At 42.0% G+C, this 22,616-nt stretch overlaps 2 long non-coding RNA genes across 2 annotated transcripts; one reads left to right on the top strand and one right to left on the bottom strand.

The window, feature by feature from the left end:
• Window positions 1-643: 643 nt before the first annotated feature.
• On the bottom strand, window positions 644-7,867 carry LOC106018057 (uncharacterized). The gene is made up of 3 exons (XR_001191910.5): window positions 7,685-7,867; window positions 5,662-5,853; window positions 644-3,443 (listed from the first exon to the last, which is right to left on the bottom strand). It is a non-coding gene; the product is annotated as an uncharacterized lncRNA (long non-coding RNA).
• A 3,563-nt stretch (window positions 7,868-11,430) lies between these two features.
• LOC110353283 (uncharacterized) lies at window positions 11,431-14,200 on the top strand. The gene is made up of 3 exons (XR_002403584.4): window positions 11,431-11,558; window positions 11,662-11,793; window positions 13,470-14,200. It is a non-coding gene; the product is annotated as an uncharacterized lncRNA (long non-coding RNA).
• The last annotated feature ends 8,416 nt before the right edge of the window (window positions 14,201-22,616 follow it).

Consider the following 22,616-nt stretch of genomic DNA (forward strand, 5'->3'; position numbering starts at 1 on the left):
AGTACTGAGACAGACAGCTATATGAACAGAGAAGTTTAGCCCTGACAAGTTTTATCTGTATTATACAAAGCATATAACACATAAACCCAGAGTTGCAGGCAGTTGAACTGCAAATATGCAATACATTGAGCACAGTCAAGATACTCACTGATCTGTAATGTGTGTCATCCATCAAGCAAAGTTAGGACTGTATGCTGCATACAAATGGGCAGACTGAAAACATTGTCAGAGCAACACGTAAATCATACCTCTTTGACCTGTCTGCCTCACAATAATGAGATATTGAAAATAAAGAGTAACTTCTCCTTGGAGGCCTGAAAGAGAGGAAGAGATGGGAGCATTCCTGTGGGCTTCAAATTAACAAAAAAGGGCTAGTCAGTCACATACACACACCATGAAGAAGGCACATAAATTCACCTTTGTTAGAATAAAGTAAATCATCGTCTGAGTAATTACTATGCTACTGACTTGCAGAAAACAGACTCCACAACCTGTAAAGTTGTAAAGTAGGTATGTTTATTTGGTGCTGTGCACACACTCCAGACACAAGGGGAATAGCTCCACCTAATTTGTGCACCAACTGTTACTGGCAGTGTGCTTATGTAAGTGGGACAAATACATATTCATTCCATTTCCCTTAAATCTCTTGTATGTTCATGAGGGTCCACTGCTATGTGACCAAGGATGGAAGGAGAAAACCAGATGCGACCTTATTTTGACTCTTTGGGAGAAGTCTGGGTCCCTAAGGCCCAAGTGTTACATGAGTCATACTAAATACAGGAGGAAAATCTTCAGTGACCAGCCCATTCACATGGTTTAGTACTCTGTGTCAGCATATTTTGCCTCAAGAAATGCGACATGAAAACAAATGTCTCTCATTCTCTTTTGCACTCACTGCACATCCTAATCAGCCACTTCATTGTGTTGTGCTCAGCCTCGCAAAAGGTTCCCCTCTCTGGCTTTTCTCCTCCTGCCAAAGCCAATTCTTCTTGCAGAGATTATCCAAGTGGCAGTGAGACATTCCTCTGCAGGATGCTGGGGCTAGGCTTTTCTGTGTTGGTAGTGTCTCCTAGCAGTTCCCCTGCAGACACAGTTCACACCATAGACACTGATGCCCAAGCAGAAGGAAGGGAAGGAGTGCAATATTCTTCACTAGGGCTTTCATTTTCTGGGCAGTGCCTGGAGCAACTGGAATGCAAAATGCCTGATCTGCAGCTGGGTAGCATCTGGACCCACTGAAAGACCTGTTTCACAGCTGGGTCTGAAGATGGCCAGTGCAGCAATGTGATTTGCAATTCACTCCTCTTGCAAGGTGTAGGGTCAAGATTTTTTTTTTATTTTTTTTGGGGGGGGGGGGGGTCAGTATTGTACCAAAGGGGTATTTCATACCATCTGACATCATGCTAAACAATATATAGGGGTGGCTAGCCAGGGTGGGAGGGGCAGACTGCTCAGGGCTAGGCTAGGCATCTGTCAGCGAGTGGTGAGTAATTGCATTGTGCATCACTTGTTTCGTACACATTAGTAGTAGTAGTACTATTATCATCACTATTGTTATTATTACTATCATTATTGTTATTATTATTTTTCTGTCTTAATAAACTGTCTTTATCTCAACTCACAGGCTTCGCTTTCCCATTTCTCTCCCCCATCCCAGAGAGGGAGGGGAGAGGGTGAGCAAACGGCTGTGTGATGTTTAGCTGCCAGCCAGGTTAAACCACAGCAACCATATGCTTAGTGGAAATCCAAACACAGATGGGACAAGTGCCTACCCCCACTGTCTTGGGGGCAAGGGAAGGAAGAGCTGTCAGTGCTAATGAGGTACAGAGCAGGTGATGCAATTATCATCTGAGAGCATGAGTAGGATGAGACAGATGTTGCTTTCAGGGTTCATTGCTTTATTAGAGTTACCTGTCAGCCAGTGTGCATGATACCCCCCAGCCACACCAGACACAGCCTGATATAAAACGAGCTGGTATTAGTTAAACCAAAACCCTCTAGGCAATATCAAACCCATTCTCAAGGCTGCCCTTAAACAGAGGATGTCCCAGCAGGAATTGAAAATGAGGCCATAAATCACTCTTAAATAATCATAGAATCATAGAATATCCTGAGTTGGAAGGGACCCTTAAGGATCATCAAGTCCAACTCTTGACACCGCACAGGTCTACCCAAAAGTTCAGACCATGTGATTAAGTGCACAGTCCAATCTCTTCTTAAATTCAGTCAGGCTCGGAGCAGTGACCACTTCCCTGGGGAGCCTGTTCCAGTGTGCAACCACTCTCTCTGTGAAGAACCCCCTCCTGATGTCAAGCCTAAACTTCCCCTGCCTCAGCTTAACCCCGTTCCCGCAGGTCCTGTCGCTGGTGTTAATGGAGAAAAGGTCTCCTGCCTCTCGACACCCCCTTACGAGGAAGTTGTAGACTGTGATGAGGTCTCCCCTCAGCCTCCTCTTCCCCAGGCTGAACAGGCCCAGTGCCCTCAGCCGTTCCTCGTACGTCTTCCCCTCCAGGCCTTTCACCATCTTCGTAGCCCTCCTCTGGACACTCTCCAACAGTTTCATGTCCTTTTTATACTGTGGTGCCCAGAACTGCACACAGTACTCGAGGTGAGGCCGCACCAGCGCAGAGTAGAGCGGGACAATCACCTCCCTCGACCTACTAGCGATGCCGTGCTTGATGCACCCCAGGACACGGTTGGCCCTTCTGGCTGCCAGGGCACACTGCCGGCTCATATTCAACTTGCTGTCTACCACAACCCCCAGATCCCTCTCTTCTAGGCTGCTCTCCAGCGTCTCATCGCCCAGTCTGTACGTGCAGCCAGGGTTTCCCCATCCCAGGTGCAGGACCCGGCACTTGCTCTTATTGAACTTCATGCGGTTGGCAATCGCCCAGCTCTCCAACCTATCCAGATCCCTCTGCAAGGCCTTTCCACCCTCATTCGAGTCCACAACTCCTCGATATAAGGTAATAAGGTAAATACCCTTGCATCCTGAGACACTGTCTCCAAGCTTGAACATCACCACAAGTCCTCCTTCCCAGCCCTGTGCCCCTGTCTTTGCAGCAATCCTAGTATCTATAAAGCCTACACCTGGCTCAGCCCCTCTGGATGTGATGCTGGATTTCACACTTCCTACATGGCCAGGGTTGGATGCAAGCCGTGCCCAGCAACACACATGGGGATGAGGACAGCAGTCACTGGTCGGGACACAGGGACAACCTCTGTCAGTGCTGGTGAATACTTAAGGCAGGGACTCAGCTTTGCATGGAGCTGCAGAGGAATGGTGACTCCATGCTGAGCTTCAGACTGAGTGATATGCTAGTTAACCTGGACTTCAGGATGCTGTAAGAAGGGTTGATGCTTGGGTTGATGCTCAGGTTGATGCTTGCCTGCTCAGATCCAAGTAGTGCTGGTGAACTGCAGTGGAAACGGTATAGGGAGACCTGGGTATGTAAAAAAACACAGTTGTGTGTCACAGTCAGGTACCAGTTGTAAAGCCTTACAAGACAGATCATCATTCAAGTAGGCAAGACAAGTTTGGGAATCCAATTTTGGCTTAAGGAAGATGAATAGAATCAGGAAAACCTTGTAAGTCAAATAAAACTTGTAGGGCCCAAGCACAGGAACAACTCAACATCATTTGATGCCTGGATTAATTTGTGCTACTGGGGGCTGAGAACAAATGGGCAGGAGTGATAAAAATTCATTAGAGAGAATTAGAGCTGCAAAGCACATCAAGAATCTTATACCCAAGCTAGTGCTGGAGTCCAAAGCATTATCACAACACAAACATCTGGCAGTAGCAATTGGTGCTCAGTAAATCACTGTAGACTGAATTAGTTTAGCTCCAAGGCCATACACAGGCAGGTCTGAAATCACACCCATGAAATGCATCACTCCTGCTCTTAGGCTTGGCTGGGTTGTAGGGGGCAATGTAGGACCTTCCTCAAAGGGAGGGAATGTTAACAGTGTCAGCAGACATGAAGGAAATCTCTTTTTTTGCCACCAGTCCAACTTGGCAAGAGAAAAGTACTTTTTCAGTTCTGTCCATTCACTTAAATATTTTTCAGGTAATTAATACTGGGCACCATGGTGTTGCTTGAAGAAGAGTGAAACATTTATTACCCTTCTGGCCTTCCTTCCTGAAATGACTGAGGTGAAAGGAAGGTTAGAAAAAGAGTCTTTTCTAGTTGTCTTATTTCTCTACTGTCTTTCACATTGGTTCCTAGAATGGAAAGTCATTAGTCACCTATCAGGACGTCAGATAAGAGTTGCCTTGGGGTTAGCAGAGATTGGAAAAGATCATTTAAGCATGGCAATTGAAATTAGTAAGATGGGGACAAGCTCTTTGTTTAAAACTAAGTAGCAGGTGATAGTTAACACATTTGGATTGTTATTGAGAAAAATTGAGTGAGGAATATTTGCTGACAAGAAGAAAATAAAAAAATGAGTTATAAGGTAAAAGGAAAAAAAAAAAAAAACAATAAAGGAATCGAGAAAGATGTTTATGGCAATGAGTATATTTATAGATTTAAATTATTCATCTGGCAACCTTTGACTCTGCCTTTCCTCCTAATTATGTTAGCCATGCTGGCACTACACAGACAAAGCAGTTGGAGCTGTAAGTCAGCCACCTTTGAGGCTCCAGAAGAAGGATGCTTCAGACAGTGATTGCATTATGCATCTCTGTGACGAAGTTTTCTATCACAGCTAGGCTCTGGAGTCACCACAGATATATGCCCTAGACTGCTGCAGCTGCAGGGTTGGATGAGCTCTCATTATATATATATTTACTGGTTTTGTGCATCCTGTCTCCCTATCACACCCCAAAATAATGCCTGTGTGGGTATTCCCTTTCTGCTTATCCCGCTTGGTGTGAAAATCCACTATCCGAATGAATAAACTTCTTGCCACCCATTTTTTGGTATCGCAGGGATACCACCCTTTTGATGAAGCATGTTTGCATTGAGGGCATATGATGGAGAGTAACAGACTCCACTGCCTTACTGCTAAGCATTTTCCTTTTCTAGCAAAATGCTGCTCACATGCAATTCACCCTGTCCTTTTGGCACAGTCACCATACATGCCACCATCCTCCTCCTCCTCACATGAGCCTGTGTGTGAAGGAAACCCAAGGAAGCTCCAGTTTCTGCGCTCCTCTCACATTCAATGCAGACTGCCAGCAGTGATTTACTGAGGCAGATGATGTCATCAAAACACCTTCTGGTTTTGACTCATTTCTAAAGGAGGCCAAGGAACTGGGGAAATGGCCTGTTTTGAAGAGTCAACACAACATAACAAAATAATCAGTACAACTGGGAATGTAGCACTGGTGTTTTACAGTGCAAAGCCCATAGTCATAGGAGTCTCTGGGAGATATGATGTGTCCAACACATGACCTTTTAACCACAATCAGTTTTCATATGGCTTACTTCTCCATTAAGCTTGATATATCCTCTGCTAAAGAAATTTGATATCACATACCCACACAAACAATTTCCCTGTGGCATATTCAGAGCTGGAATTTCATCAACATAAACAAAATCTCAAATCAAATGCTTCGGTACCTATAAATTGCAATTTCTATAAAAGAAATTTCATTAGAAAAATGTTAACCTATTCAACAGAGATGGCAATGAGCACTGCCTCTCATACTCAGACCTTGTAAAGCTGCAGTAGGGCTGCAGGATGTCATGGTGCCTATCAGCAGGGTCTGCCATGCTTCACAGTTGAGCCTGTTTGGATTTTCAGCCAAGGTGTAAGTGCACATATTGAAATAATTCCAGAGAGCAGGCAGGATCCCAGTTTGCCACCTGAGCAGCTGTCAAAACAAGCTTTCATCTCAGAGGAAACCTGAAGAAGGGAAAGGTTTCCAGAAGGAAAAATTAATTAAATTTACTGATAATATCAGGTTGCTACAAATTTTTACTCATTGGGAGAAGTGAGGAAACAGGGGTGAAATTACATTTCAAAGACAACCACATGTTCAGAAGTCAAAATTTCTTTTCTGTCTGTTACTGAACAATTCATAGTATTTACACTAGGGCATTGGCACTCAGGACTAAATTTTCAGCTTCTCTATGACCTAAATGTTCATTTCCTAGTGAATTCTCACATCAAATCACGGAAGGCCAGGGCCTTTTGGAAATTACACCTTGGAACAGGCTGCTGTCCTAACGTGAGGGTTTTCAGATAAATTAGCAGCCTCTCATCATCACTCTGCCTTTCACCTTAATCCAAAACAAACTGCTTTGAAAGGATACCCTTTGCTTTGCAATGGCTGGCAAAATAAAAAAGCATTACCGCCTGGAGTTGACAACTGATCCCCATGCCACATGTGTGAAGCATCCAGTCATGACTTTTTCATTCTTGCTGAATAAAAGGCCAATTCTAATAAATCCTTGATGCCTTCTAATCAAAGTTCAATATTTGGTGCAATTTTTTTTTATTTTGCATGAATATCCTGTTAGCTGGAGCTCAGAGACACAGGTTGATCTAAAGCATCAATCTTGCAGAAATTGGAGAAATTCATAATAAGCTCTCAATCATATTTGCAGTGCAAGATTAACACCATTTCTGCATGGCTTGGCTCAGTCAAAGTCCTGAAAGACCAATAACACCCAGAGCAGTTGTGATTAAAGTTCACACACTGGGCTGTCATTTAGTGGACATTGAACTAATTACAGTCCTGCTGGCTTCACAGAAGAACGTCATAAAAGATACCAAAGCTGTTGTAATGCCATGTATTCAAAATACATCTCAAAGAAAATAAATGTTAGGTAGCAACTTTGTTCAGACTGGAAACTTGAAACTAGCTCTGCTGCAGCAGGGCAGATTCAGCTTTCACAAAAACGATACTTTTTTCAGATATGCTGGCTCTAACAATTTTCTTTGCATGCGCTATTACTGCACAGTATATGGGGCATGACTCATGATACATCACAACACAACGTGATAGCTAGGGAAAATTGAACCTCTGAAAACTGAGATTAAAGTGGGAAAGCCAGAGGAATAAATAATACAATAGACAGATAGGGCTAGAGCATACAAATTAGATGTCTCAGAGCAAGATTGGGCCTGTCATGTAGTCTTTGGTAATGGGCAATGGACACGCTTTATCTTCCTAGCATCCTAAGGGAACAGTGAGATAATTTAAAAAGTGAAGTGCAAGGCTGTCTGCTACCAAATCAAGGTGTGCTGGTACCTGAGGGTCAGAGATTTAAGTGTTTCCCAGCATTGCCTTGTTTTCAGTCCCCTGATAACTCAGGGTAATAATAATGGCAGGCAACCGCACCTCAATAATATAACTTGATCATGGAGTACACTTTCCTTTGGCAATTGCCAAAGGAAAAGTCTGGGGTGAAATGCTGTAGATGTGCCATGCAGCCCCGGAGCATTTAATACATCAGCTGAACCAGGAGTTACAACTGAATCCAGGGCAGACCAAAGCAATGCTGTAAGCGAGTGAGAAACTTATGGAGAACTTTGCACTAGTTGTACCCACAATTAGATGAGCTGAGTGTAATACATACATCTACCAGGACTTGCTCATGCAGGAGGGAACAACCTGGGGCCATTAGCCAGCCCAGTCCTGCTCACCTGCAAGGACACCTGCAGCACCTCCCCTTTCATCCAGATCTAAGAAAAGCACATGTACTCCTCATATTCAGTTGCATCCACATACCTTCTTCCACCCGCTGGAATGAGCTGATGGGCCATGGCAGGAATTACAGCAGTGTTTTCAGGAGATGCCAGTTAGGTTTTTTGGTCCTGTCTGTGTTTTCTCAGCATCATCAGGGCAAAAAACAGCACCCACTGATTCAAACCATCTTTCCTGCAGGAGCACCACTCCAACAGCAAGGTCCACTTGGGCTAAAACAAACAGATGCAGCACAATTACACACAAATACACACAATTAGAGATTCAATAGAGCAGCACCTCCCACTTTTCCTACATTTACACATGCCACAAAATTCATGCAGACCAAACCATGTTCAGGTAGGTCCTGACTCCGTGTAGCTTATCATATGTTTGAATACTGTTACTAGGAGGAGCTTCTCCCACATGGCCTCTGTCATTCCCTAAACTCCCCATCACAGCTTCCCCACAGCCTTTGCCCCACGGATACCCTCAACATCTTGCCCAAAATTCTAACATATCTCTGCAAACTTCAGTTTGGTTTAAGGAAAAGTCTGATCCTCCCAGTGTTCCCTATGCCTCCATGTGTACAAATGCATGGGCACAGCATAGTGCTTGAGCAGAGCAGAACACACCACTACCTCTGCTGCTTCCTTTTGAGTACACGAGATGGTAAGTCTGGCAACTGGAAGGAAAACAAAGAGGGGACAGAGGAGATATCAGTGAGCAAAGAGAAAGAATAGTCCTCTAAAATCTCTTGCTGCTGCTCTTGGTCTGCAGATAAACACACATATATAAGTTAATTACTGTTTGTTTCTTTGTTGTTGTTTTTTCCCCAAATTGACTGTCTCTCAGTAGTAAGATGCAGCAGCTGACATAATAAAAGGCTGGATGGTTTCGAATTAAATTAAAAGAAGATAATAACTTCATAATGGCTTTTCCAGAACATAGGTGTCCTTCCAGCAAAAGATAATCTGACATTATTATAAGTGCTGTTCGGTATTCACACCCAAATTACCACACCATTTCAAGCAAAAAGCCATGCAACTCATGTATTTTTTGTCATTCATAGACATATAGCCTTGCACAGAGCATGCCAGCTGCCCTTTTGTTTTGCCTTGCTTTCAATAGTCAGAGGGAAGTTACCAAAACACTTGTCAGAAATGCTGAGGTGCATGTGCACAGGGAAGTTATTTTGTATTGGCCCACCTGACAGATGTCTTTTGTTGAATAAATGCCACCAAAAAGATTGTGTCCTTCTTTGCATGAGTACATACAGCACTTCAGCACTGATCACCAGCAGTACCCATGAAACAAATGGGTAAAAAGTAACACCAGCAGCAGTCACTGTTTTCCTGATGTTGGAAATCACAAAGGAATCCCAGAGGAGTAAGTTAAATGTCTAGACACCATCCTTATTTTTAAATGATGGCCTTCATCCCTGCTGAACTGATACTAAGGAAGAGGTTAAACAAAATGGATTAAGAATAATTTTTTAAAATGTGATAGAGGAGGGAGAGAAGGAAGTGACAGGAGGTGATGCACTTGGTAGAAGAACAAACGCTTCAAGACGATGAGAGACACATGAATGAAACATGATCAGTAATAACCAGAAGAAAGTTTTATATTGAATAATTGAATGCCTACATATGCATTCATTTAAAAAAATAAAAAAAGACACTGGATCCCATGAAGTGCATGTATACCCCTCTCAGGAGATCCTACAGCCAGGGCAAGTATGTTGCTGTATCAAGTTTCCAAGTCACTTCTGTGTAAGGTGGTATCTTCTGGGCAAAAGAATACTAGCCCAAAAGTATGCTGGCACCATCGTATCCTGACCACCATCTACAGAGGGAGTCTACTGCAATGACGCAAAACCTGTCCTTTGGCTAAATGCACTCCCTGGTTTTGTGATAAAGTCAGTAATTGCTGATATTAAAAACCAGAAAGAGAAACTGAAACCATTAGAAATTGATATGGAGTAAATCATACTGCGTAAAGAGTTGATTCTAGATATTTCCTTAATGTGTTTAGTTTTCCCTTTCCCTTTTTTTTTTTTTTCTTTTTTTCTTTTCCTCTACACATGAAAAAATTGAGGTTATGCTGAAGATACCAGGGAAAGGTCTAGGACTGTCAGTGCCAGGAGAGAGGAGTTTTCAGGGTACGTACAGAACAGCAGAAATTGCATTAACAACAGCTAATGTTGATGCTGAGGTTTCAGTTCAGTACTAGACAAACACACTTTCACTTGTTTGGAAAGACATGGTAAAAGGTACTTCTCACATAAGAGTGATGAAATCCTTTTCAACCACCACAAAGAAAAAGAAAAAAAAAAAAAAAAAAAAAAGATGTCAGCAGATCTGATTTCACTCCTGGTAAAGAATATGAGTTGGGTTCAACAGTTTTGTTGCACAGTAGTTACAGAAAGCCTTCACAAAGTATTCGGCACAGTGCTATCAAGTGCACCAAGAAACAGCACTGTCTGTTCCTAATAAATAATACAGTAAACTGGTAGTTTGGAAAATCAACAGCCAGGGGAGAGTCCTTCCTTTGAGAAATGTTCCTGGTGAGTTCTGCTGCACAGCCCTGTTCTAATCTGAACGCTCTCTGCACCAGAACCTGCAGATGCAAGCTCTGTCCCAGACAGATAAACAGAAACATTTTCCTCTGAGACAGGGAAGCCACAGACCGTCAGGTCAGGATAGTTGCATCCTGAGAAGTACTAAAATGGAGTTAAGCTACACAGGTTTTCTACACAGCACAAAAGAAGCTTCAGTGGGATGCTGTAGGGATTTACCAACAAAAGAGGTCACATGCAGGCAACAAAGATAAGAAGAACATGAGCTACAGAAGTTGTCACAATTTAGGCACTGGGAAAAAAAGATACCAGAGGTGTTAAAAATGACTTCTAGACATTCAGAAGCTTGTCAAAAGGAGAATAGTTTCTGAGTAATCTGGTCATTTACTGTTATTACTTTCAGAGAGCAAGGCCAAGGCCAGTGAGATGTTCTTTAGTCCATACAGACATAAAAAAGCACCAAGGACTCAAAGATGAATGAGACAAATTCAAACCAAAAATAAAGCTTACGTTTTGAGGAGCAAGGGTATCAGAACAGATAGAGGAAATACTAGAAGATTGGCAGAATTTCCACGTGACAAAGAAATGACTAAGAAAATTACTTTTATCTAACACTGAAGCTACTAGCCCCAAGATAAAAGTAACCTTGCAAAACCATGAGAAGAGAAAAAAAAAAAAAATGGGGGGGGGAAAGGGGGTGGAAGGAGAGGTGAAATGTGGGAGGTGATGTAAGGGTCGCTTCTGAAACTGAACTCAAACTCTCTCAGCTGCTGTTGAAAAAACATCATTATTAACCTGAAATATAAAGTGGGAATGAATCACTGAAAGTATTTGAGAGACCTTTAATTATAAGTATCCTTGCACTAAGTTATTGGATGCACTTCAGAGAAACAAAATGGAGCAATTGCGCTATCCAGGAACAAGAAGCATAAATGCTTTTAAGCCTTAAAAACAATACTTACTTTTTCAAAAAGCATTGCCCAAGTGTTTGCAGTGTTAATCGGAGTTTTCAGTTGTCTAATCACCATTAATTTCAAGCTCGAAACCTGCTACTAGTCAGCCAGCCACTAGGAAGGGTGAGGGGAGGAGGGGAAGATTTTGATGTCACAGCAACCCTAACGAAGCCAGAGGAGTCACAATAATGCAAAACACATGGGAAGGCATGTTCTGCCTCAGGGGGTTGTACCCATGCCAACGTGACTGACACAAAATCAAAGAGGTGTGAGGACCAGCCCTCTGTGCAGAGTCACCTGTTCAGCCAGCTCTGCAGTAAGCAAAGGGCTTCCCCAAAACTAGCTCTCACAGATGGCAAGCAGCAACAGGCCCTTGCAAAAGTGGCATGTAAGTAAAGTCCCAGGAACTGATCCAATAGCCACTTGTACCCTCAGGAGCTGGTTTTACAGAGGAAAAGACCATTTTCCTCCATTGCCCTTTTCCTCCACAGGCAGGTTCCCTTTATGGCCAGCCCTGTGACTACCCCTGGAGGCGTAGCCACAGAGACTCTGCTGCCGATATGAACAGATGTAGGCCTGCAGCAGCAGCAGGGGACAAGGGGAAAATGGTCACCATTGGTCAGGTGTGTTCACATGTTTCTGTCACTGCTATTACGTGTGCCCTGAGTAACCCATGCATGAGTGAGACTAAAATTGGGATTGTACCAGTATATTAACTTTGCTGTTACATTTTGCAATCCCAAATATAAATGACCGCACAGAAAAGCTGATCTGTGCTAAAGGAGCTACCACAGACTTAATCTTTTAGCTTAGGGAGACAGGCGTGAAGAAGCATGGCCTTAATTTTTACAGAGATACACTGGGGGGAGGGGATACGACTGAAAAAAAATATTAAAGAATTACACCATGAAGTCCTATCTGTTTCTTAAAGTTGGACAAGCTTGTTACGTACTCATTAGCCACATATATTTTTATGTCCCTGGTGTGAGCCAAAGACATGCTGGTGTGTATCTGCTGAAAATGACAGAGAACATTCCTGATGAGTGCTTTGAAAACAGATTTCCCCTTTGCTACAGAACTATGTAATCTTTTAACATGATCCTGGGAATTATCCTTTTTCCAGTACCCCATTTGACTTTGTTGTTGATGTCATGGAAAAAAAGCAGCAACTTGTTTACCAGAGCATTCTATTTCTTATCAGCAGATCTGGCTATGAATAATTATACCACATATTAATACCATAGTAAGCCAGCTAATGGGCTACAGATGCCTAACAAATAACAGGATGGGAGAATAAAGGGCAGATTGGCAGGAGGCTGTTTGCCTTTGCGAGGGTTGAATTATAGAACTGGCCAGGCTTCAAAACTATGAATCATTAAGAACATGCACACAGCAGTTTTACATCAGTGAGCTCTATTGACTGTAGAGGAGCTAATATTGATCTACGAAACATATGGGAGTGGGGAAGCAGGTCCCACATGGTTAAAAATGTTGTATTTTAATGCCTGTCCTTTGGATTGTGTTGGTTCCTTGAAACGCCCACACATTTCTGACATCATGACCAGACCTTTATCCAAAGCCTTTAAAATGATAGCTGTTTCCTTTCAGGTTCACAGTGGCAGAAATCTTTGAAATATGACTAAAAAAATATGAATGCAAGTTGCCATGCTAATAATTTCTTCTATCTACCTTGCCACATTAGCTGTTTGTAGTACCTATACTAATGTTCATATATAGAGAGATATTTCTAAATATAAAAAAGGATGGAATTAACTTGCCTTTCAGTATTAGCTAGAATTTATCTTCATTTGTGCAAATGGGTTGAAAATATTGCCTCACTGTTCTGCAGACATAACTGTAGTAAACTACAACATTAGCAGCAAGAAGGCAGCAGATTTTGCATCAAAGACCATCAAGTTGTGCTGATACCAGGGAAAGAAAATCTGACTATGACTGCTTTTCTACCCATAAATTCACTTCATGGCACTTAGAGATGCTAGACTACCATCAATCAAACTGCGACCACATGTGTTTTCATAGGTGTATGCTATTGTATATTTGCATAGAAATGACACAATTTGCATCCTAGCAAACAGTAGGTAAATACCTACTGGGATATTAACGTGATTTTTCTTCAGATCCACAATTAATGCTGCTCTGTGTACATGGAACATTATAAAATATTTGCATCTGTGACTGAATCTTAACATTTTCTTGACTTTGTCATAGGAACGCTCAGCAGCATGGTTTCCCTTGCCCAGTGACCTGTCTCTGACATCCTTCCACTTTGCTTTTCCAGGTATCACAGACATATACCTGTCACAGTGAGAACGCGCCTGGAAATATTGGAAGCTGAGCACAGTCCTCTTCTTTGAATCCAACAAGCGGGCACACATTCACTTAATAGTCCTGGCAGCCCCCATTAGCAATAATCAGACCTGCAGCCTGTCAACATATAGAAAAGTGTCTCTCTGTTGGATAGGGTTACATGAAATGCAAGACATTCTTCAATGCAGGCACTGATTTTCCATCTCTCCACTGTAAAGAGGCAGTGAGTGTGTGATGCACGTCCGTTTCAAGGCAAAGTCTGTTTGCAATGTGACCTCCATGCCTTGTGGCTTGTGCACTGGTAAACAAGCCAAGCATGATGGAAATCTACCATTTCAGGTTTGGCTATTGAAAAACAAGGATATGTGTGACTTATTTTTCAGCTGTTTATGAAGCAGATGAACAAGGCAAGGGATCTTACATTTTTCCTGTTACTCCAATCCTCCTCATGGAAAACCTGAGCTGTGGCCCATTGTGACACTTTTCCTTCACTTTTATGTAAAAGAAAGAATGGGAGAGAGACCAAAGGAAATTAAATGGAAATAAAATGATGTCCCAAATGATCAAGACACTGAAAAAATTCAAACCCAGCAACTCACCTTGAATTCCCCAAGTATCTGATTCCCTGGACTCTTGTAGGGAGCCAAACTCCATTCCTTACCATGGGGTAAAACATTACTGGCTTCTTCTCCTTTAAAGAAAGTATACTGTGTACTCAGTGGTTTAAAATGATGAAGAACACACAGATATTTGCTCTATGATTAATCTTTACATGCAAGATCTCAGGGAGCAAACAGCTTAGAGCGGACGGGCTGCATGCTTTTTGCACTACGCTTTTTAAAAATGTGGTCACACCCAAACCGTAGGTCAAATTGTATCTTTTTTCCCTTAAAGTGTTCTTTGAAACAGATGAGATCACTGACAATATAAACTAGTGCAGAATATATTAGATATTTACAATATATCTATGTGCTGTCAAGAAATTATTTCACCATAGAGAGGAGAGTATGAGCTAATGCAAAAAGACTGGCATGGCAAAAGACTTCATTTAATATCGTGTATTTAAAATGACTATTTTATTACACTCTTCTAAATGAAAACCAGTCTCTCTGACTGCAGTTGACCTCCACCTGCATAAATGAGAAGAAAATCTGGCTTACAGAGCAAGGGATTAAGAGGGGAGGGGAGGGGAGGGGAGGGGAGGGGAGGGGAGGGGAGGGAAAAATTATTTCCTTCCCATAAGCTGTAAATACTTGACTCTTAAGTACACTTGGCAGCTTTCAATAACTGAAAGTTATTTGTGGTACTTACACAACAATTATATTCACACTTTTTGGTTTATGATATATATTTGACCTATTATTCAAAAAGTTTGTTTAAAAAGCAGTCCTTGGTCTAGTGGGAATTAAATTCTTTTGCATGGGGTTTCTAATGATTCTAATTGTTATTGTACCTAATTCTATTATATATTCTGTATCTATTCTAGTATCTATTAACTGTTCTCCCTTTTGATTCCATATTCTCTAGCTCAGATGAAATTCAGATAAAGCTTCCAGACTGGCTGTTCCCAGGCACTGTGGTTACTGGATTTAAACCACTACCCTGTGTTGTACTTCCTCAGTTTAATGGGTCTTGCACCTGCTGAAACTGAAGCAATTGCTGGAGGAAGCCAAGCAAGGCTGATAGGAGAAGGAAACTTGCTTTGCCTGGGACTGAGTTATACTCTGCCACAGTCCCTTGGCTTGCTAGAAGAGAAGAGCTGACCTGCAGGAATGGTGAGCAGAAACCAGAAGAGAGAAGACCTCCTCTGTTTCACAGTGCAAGACAATGCAGTGCTTTGATAACCACAGGGATGGACAAGACTCACTTTAAAAGGAGTACTCTCCCATCAGTCAATTTATTCAATACTGTTTGAAGTAATACTGTCAAGTGAAATAATATATCCCCACCTCCCCTTTTCACACTGATCCTGCGCTCTACTTAGAGCTTGGGTTTCAAAGTTCCTCATCCGTTCCCTGAACATAGAGCTAATTCCATTGGACAGATGACAGACCACATTACTCAGAGTAACACTAGCAAACCCAGCAAATTAACTGAGGCTGACATAACTTCACAGTCCCCATTTCAATGAGACATTGAAGTTAAAACCCTCTTCAGTTGTTGTTCTCTAGTCCATCCCCACCTTCCAAAACTATTTGGACCAAGAAAGGGGCTACAGATGGAGATCACTATCAATAAAATTGAATTTTCAGGAGCAAGAGCTATTCTGCTAACATCTTAATGGGGGACTTTGGTTGCCTGTACTATTTTTCTTTAATAGAAAAAAATACTTGGAATTGGAATAGAGATCTGATCACAGCAACTGAACTGAAAGTAGGAACCTATATAGTAAGTATTCATGTGGCATTATCCATAGTAGAAGCAAATATATTGCTGCTATTTGAATTAATGACAAGAAAACAACAACAACAACAACCAAACTTAAAGGTGATCCCCCCAAGGCAAAGGATGTACAGTGTTTTTTAAAACTACCAGAAAATGCTCTCTCTCCCCAGCCTCATTTTAAGACTAGTTCAAACTGTTAATAAGATAAATACTCATCTTTTTTTTTTTTGTGTTCTTTTTCCTTCCTCTACCACCTACTTCTCCTATTTTTACCTTGCTAGGTAGAATTATTGTAATATAGGCTCATTATATCGTACATTGGGCTCAATTTTAAATGCCTAATAAGAAATCCTCACTTACTCATGTACCCCTATTAACTCAATGGAACTATTTGTGTGTGAATTATTTACATAATTAAGGTTGTGCTACAAGATGTGGAGCTGACTTAGCAGCGTGTTCTGTGTATTCAATAATTTCTATTAACATTTTTATTAACCAAGTCAGTATGTCTAGATGTATAATAATTGCTGTTAGTCCATTGCCTTCCAATAAACAAGGGAGGCAGGTCTACCATTACAATAACAATAAAGCAAGTCTCAGAAAAAAGAAAGAAAAAGAAAAAAAAAAGTATGGAAAGGAAGGATGACACCATGCAAAAGACATACTAAGAAGAGTAGATGGAAGGGAATACCAAGAAAAATGTATGGACAATGGCAAGAGACTGTTGTGGTTTGACCCAGTAGGCAGCTAAGCATGACACAGCCATTCACTCACTTCTCTCCCTCCCCCTCAGTGGGATGAGGAGAGAATCAGGGCGAAAAAAAGCTAAAAGCTCATGGCTTGAGAAAAAGACAGTTCAATTGGACAGAAATGGAAGGGAAAATAATAAAATAATATACAAAGCAAGTGATGCACAATGCAATTGCTCGCTATCCACTGACTGATGTTCATTGCATCTCCAAGCAGCACCACCACCATAAGGTGTGGGACATCCCTGTGGGCAGTTTGGGCCAGCTGTACTGGCTCCGTCCCCTCCCAGCTCCTGGTGCACCCCCAGCCTCCTCACTGGCATGGCAGCACCAGAAGCTGAAACCCTCGTCTCTGTGCAAACACTTGCTCTCTGTGCAAGCACTTCCCTTTTCCAGCTCTTGTGGCTTCTCATCACACTGAGAAAAATCACTTAGACAAAGAGAACAATGATTCCCAATTTACAGTGATGTAGCACAGTTGGGGAAAACCCATGGTGACTCCAAAAGCAAGAGATGGTAAGGTAGATCTGGAGAGAAAGCAGCGTCAGGCTCTTCTCCTGCCAGTGCTGAGAAAATCCTGTGTACACTGGATGGAAAAAATCCATTTCTGTGCTCTCATGCCTTGTAAGTCAGCAGTTTTGTCTGTAGCTGATCGATGAATAACACCACAAGAAATACTCCTCACTGTCTCCTTCCAAACCACCCCACCAGAGGAGCAAGGAAGAGAGACAGCAAGAAAGCAGGAATTAATTCCAGCTTGACTTCAGTGCACTTGTTAAGAGTGCTCTGTGCTTGCCAAATAAAAGCACCATGGTAACAGCTACAAGTAAATTAATGAATTAGAAAACAGTGTTCTTTGCAAACTGTAGCTGTAGCCACAAAGCTCCATACAAGGCACAACCATACAAATTCAGAGGCAGGCAACATGGATCTAATACAACCACACAGCTCCCTTGCCTGGCCAGAGGAAAATGCCAAACCACAGCCATGTTTGGGGGTCTGAAGTATGAATTTTGGATGAAAGACTGTTATTTTGTCCACTCAACATTTTAATTTTGTTGCTATTAGACTCTTGCCGTGGGAGTCCTTTAGTGGAAGAAGTCAATCTATTGTTATTCCAAAGGTAGGTAGATTTATAGTAAAATCTGTTCTCCTTTCCAAATCACACTGCTTTTACAAGTGCCAGTCTCTTGCTCAAATAGCAATACCAGTACATTTCAGGAAAAAAAAAGAAAAAAGAAAAGAAAAAAAAATCTGAATACTCTAAGCCTCTGCTTAAGAAAGTAAACATACATAAAATTATTGATATTTTAGGTATTCATGAAATGCTTGCTGTTTTTTGGGGGAGGGGATTTTCTTTCAGCCTCACATCACTCACATCAAATGAGGATGTTATTGAGGAATTCAACAAAAGATTAGAGATTAGTGTTGTTTTTTTTTGTTGTTGTTTAAGGAGTATCTCCTAAATGTGAAGACATAAGCAAAGGACAAGCAGAATCCCCTAAGTGTTCAAAAAATAAGAGAAACGGGCAACATACCAAACAGCAGAGCTGCCCCAAAAGAGAGATTGTTGATTAACAGCTTAGAGTTGTGATGAAGGTTGAACAGCTGAGTTTTAGCTTTCTTAAACCGGAGCTGAGGATGACACATCAAGAGGAAATGCCAGACAGGCAGGCTGAGATTTCATTTGGACACAAGCAGATGGGTCTGGAACATTGATTGAATTGAGGCTTGTCCATAAAAGATGGTAGTTACCTTTGTACTTATAAATGAGTCAGGTACACAAGAAGGAAACCACAGACAGATTGCTCTACAAGACACAAAATATGAACTAATATTTTCCTTCCCTGTTTTCATACCCATGCAATAATCTATGCTTTTTTTCACATCAATTGCTTCAGTGATTTCTTATTTTAACACGGAAATCAGATTTTCCACAGCTCTAAGCCTTCAGAGGAGCCTTGCAATACAAAAATATGGTACTGACAATAGCACAGATTTTTCAGGGAAAAAAAAAAAAAAAAGATATATTGCAGTTTGGGGAGTGTAAAGGGCTACTGACATGTTCAAACAACATGAAGTTGTGTATTAAATACTGCATTTGAGTGAGAAAAAAATCATGACACTTGGAAAAGAGAAAAATGAAGTTTCATCACTATGCGTTACTGACAGACCCAGAGACTGAAGCTTGCGATCTTCCTTTTTACTGACCAGATACACCAATATGACTCAAAACCGGTCTGTAGCACCTGCCAATATTGCCAAGAGGCTGATCATGATGACAGAGGATAATTTCTTTCAACACAGAACTTGTGCGTAGGGCATAGAGGTTCCTGCAGATGCTCAGGAAATGCTGCATCTATCACAGGATGAAGTCCAGAGCACTCTGTGGTCATCTCATCTTCACAAAAACAGGGCTGCTTTGACTTAGCTCCCACAAGGACATGAAAGATGTGGGGATGACCCTTCATATTAGCTGTAAGACACCTTGACTGCTACTCAAGCCAAGACCAACAACCTATTCAGTGATGCTTCAGCACCCCACACTTGCCTCACTCCATGGTAAAAATCGGTGCTGCAGAAACCCTACTTGAACCATGCCGTGATAAAGACACTCCTTAGATCACATGTACCATCAGAAATGCAGTCCAGTTGACACTGAAAATCTGCCTTCTCTCAGAAAGAGGCACATCCATGCCAACTGTCACCATTTCATTGCAAGCTTCTGGTTGCTTTGTCTTTTTGCCAAAGCCCTAACACCAACTCACATGGGACTGATTTCAGCATCTGCAATTCTCAGTAGCCACCATCAAGTCAACACCAACAAATATTCTCATTGCTGTTACCCTTATGCTCACCCCTGTTTGTTCCTCTTCCACCTGATACACCTTTGGGCAAAGACAAGGTTGCTGCATGGTTTTGTTACTCAAAGCCCTGTGCAAACATGCAGAGCACCCACGCACTGTTATCCAGGCTTTGTCTTGACAGCTTAATGTCTAAGGGGACAGTAAGGGATATTAAGGTTGCACTGTAGATATAGTTATTGCGGTATGGGTGCACATATACAGACCGCTTGGCAGACCAATGGCAAACTTGTTGTTGCAAGTGAATTTTTCAATGCAGAGTTGTATTTTCTGAATAAATGTCAGTTTTACCAGATCCAAATTAAGCACACACAGTTAATTTAGTTTGCCATTAAGCACAATCTGCAGTAATCTTTATTGGGACATGAAACATTATTAGAGCTCTGTTGGCTAATAAAGCAAGTTTCACTCCAGTATCAGAATTTTCTTCAGTTTCTCTGTCTCTTTTCTTCTTTCCAGATCATTTGATGATTGACAGTTCAATGCTCTGAACTCTGTCATCGAGAACATTGGAGGGTTAGAAATTACTACATGCAGAAGTCAGAAGGTCCATGCTGCATAAAAACATATTCTCTTCATTATTACCTATTTGACAAAGATTTAAGTGTGTTTTGCAGCTGAGGCCATGTGTAAAAAGACTACAGATCATTTCCAAAAGACAAATTGCAAAAAGCCTGGGTAATTTGCAGTGAGATGTACTCACCTCCATTAAGGAGCTGATGAAAGCACACCTTTAGGATACACTACTGGTGCTCAACACATCATGGGAAGGAAATTGGAAATAGCAGCCAGTGGTAAAGTTGGATGAAAACTTTAGGAATTAAATATTCTTCCATTGGAAAATGGAATTTGGTTGAAGTGGGAAACAGGGAGATATCCAATGTTGGTTTGTTTCTCTGTTTTGCTATTAGCAAGGGAAAAAAAAAAAAAAAAAGAAAAAGAAAAAGAAAAAAAAAGCATATATTGTGCCTGCAGCTGTGTGAAAAGGAAAATTTGCTGCTACAGAGCACCACTGGAGTCATAGTTCATTTCCCCATTGCTCTTACTTTCCTATGGGTGCTGGACCCCAGCTGAGTCTTTTCCATAGACCCAGACAACGTGGCACCCACTGCATCACTTCCCCCCAGCAAGGCAGGGCAGCAGCTCAGCCCTGGGATGAAATCAAGGCAACAGAGGCACCATGAGGCTGCTGCCGGTACCAAGAGCAACACAGAACCTCCCACCCTGCTCTTATCCTGTTTCCCCACCTTCATGCCCTGGTGCTGGACTCAGATATTTGCAATTGATGGTGTTCATGGTTCCTGCATGGCACAGCATGAGAAAGCGCTTTTGGCCAGAGAGCAGGAGAGTGCAGGAAGGAGGGACAGGGAGCTGCAGATCCCATGAGGGCACTTCAAGCAAATGGAGAAACTAATGACAGTTCATAATGTGCAAAGCATTCAGAGACAGCTTTACATTCTTATGTGTTGAACTAGATTATGAGAACCAACATTAATCTCATATTTAATACATGACTGCTCTGCAGTGCCAGCCATCAGGAGCCTTGTACTCTCCCTGGTTTGTCTACACAATCCAAAGATGCTTCTGGTGATCTTTAATGACCTGAATGGGTTAAGAGATGTCAATCTGCAAAGTTGTATATAAACTCATATTTTACAGAAAAAGTAAAATTATCCGGGAGGTCCCGTTGAAACATGGAATTAGAAATTAGAGAGTGATTGATTAAGAACGAATATGTGCTACATTTGTGATGTACTGTGCCTGTGCTGCGCTTAGACCTCCAGATAACAGGAGCCCCTCGGACCCCAGGAACCAGATCAAACCAACCTTATGGCCCAGATTGTGACCAAGGCCTCAGAGAGCATGCGCAAAGAGATGAGGTGAAAAGTTCAACCCTGATGAAGACATCTTACTTCATCCCCACGACCCTCAGAGCCCACCACCAGAAGGCACCGCGCAAGTGCAGACAAGAGGAATTTATGGAAATGACTTCATGTAGCTAATTTTAATACTAAGCGGGGACAGGTTATGCATATGTATAGGTATATTGGTAAACTTCATGTATATGTATATATGCATGAAGAATATATAACTCTTTACTGCATATAACCAAAGCAAGTTGCCACATTAGGTGCGTATGACTTTGGTGGGATTACCCCCTGTGACACTCTGCTCGGCTACGAGATTGACTGCAGAGTGGACACCCCTACATGCATCCTGAGTATTTTGCTCGGAGGGAACTCCACTCTCAGCCACACACTGTGGGAGCAGACAAAGACCTCCTGAAGCTGCAGACAAACAGTATGTTTTACAGTAAAGGAAGGGCCTGTAAGTCATACATGTGGCCAGGGCAACTGGTAAATCATGCAAAGATGTCTGGCGTGCAGCATAGTCCCCGTAAGGGAAGAGGGTAGCCTACGAGCTGACCAATAGAGCAGTCAGTGGGGATTTGCTGTCCCATAGAGCGGCCACTAGTGATCTTGGGAGTAGATCAAGGAAATCTGAGGTTATCGCTGCATCCCAGTTTTGGGAGTCAGAACGGACCTGCTAATGACTGTATAAGAAGCAGAAGGGTAAGCGGGCCTCTCACAATTGTGAGTGGGCCTCTCACAATTGTGACAAGGTTACCTGGGTAATATTTTCAGCTGCTGGAGGGATACTAACTGGAGTGTTAATAACTGTATGTGTTATTCTTAAATGTCCAGGTATTTTGTGTTGAAAGTATTTGTGTAAGTTTATTTGAAACAAAGTGGAATGAGTCACTCCACGAAGAACACTGTCAGAAACAATACTTGTTTGGTTGGTTATCATTCTAAATTATATATTCTTGTGGTATGAATGAGATGTGCTGGAGGTTTCTCTGTGTGATTGCGTGATTGCGCTGTGTGAGTGAGACGCAGCATTGCTGCGAAGCGAGTGCGGCATTCTGATCCATGGTTCCATATTCTCCGTGAGGGGAGTGGCTGGAGACAAACGAAATGTGTGACAGACCGAAAAGAAGTGCTGTTTTATCCAAGTTTTGATTGGTGGTGACCAATAAATGGGCCTGGCATTGTATCTTGTATCTGATCCTATTTTTGCTCTTAAATGTTTTGAATGTGACAAGAAGAAAGGCAGTGT

Source organism: Anas platyrhynchos, chromosome 2 (assembly GCF_047663525.1).
Source record: "Anas platyrhynchos isolate ZD024472 breed Pekin duck chromosome 2, IASCAAS_PekinDuck_T2T, whole genome shotgun sequence".
In the NCBI taxonomy this organism is placed as follows: domain Eukaryota; kingdom Metazoa; phylum Chordata; class Aves; order Anseriformes; family Anatidae; genus Anas; species Anas platyrhynchos.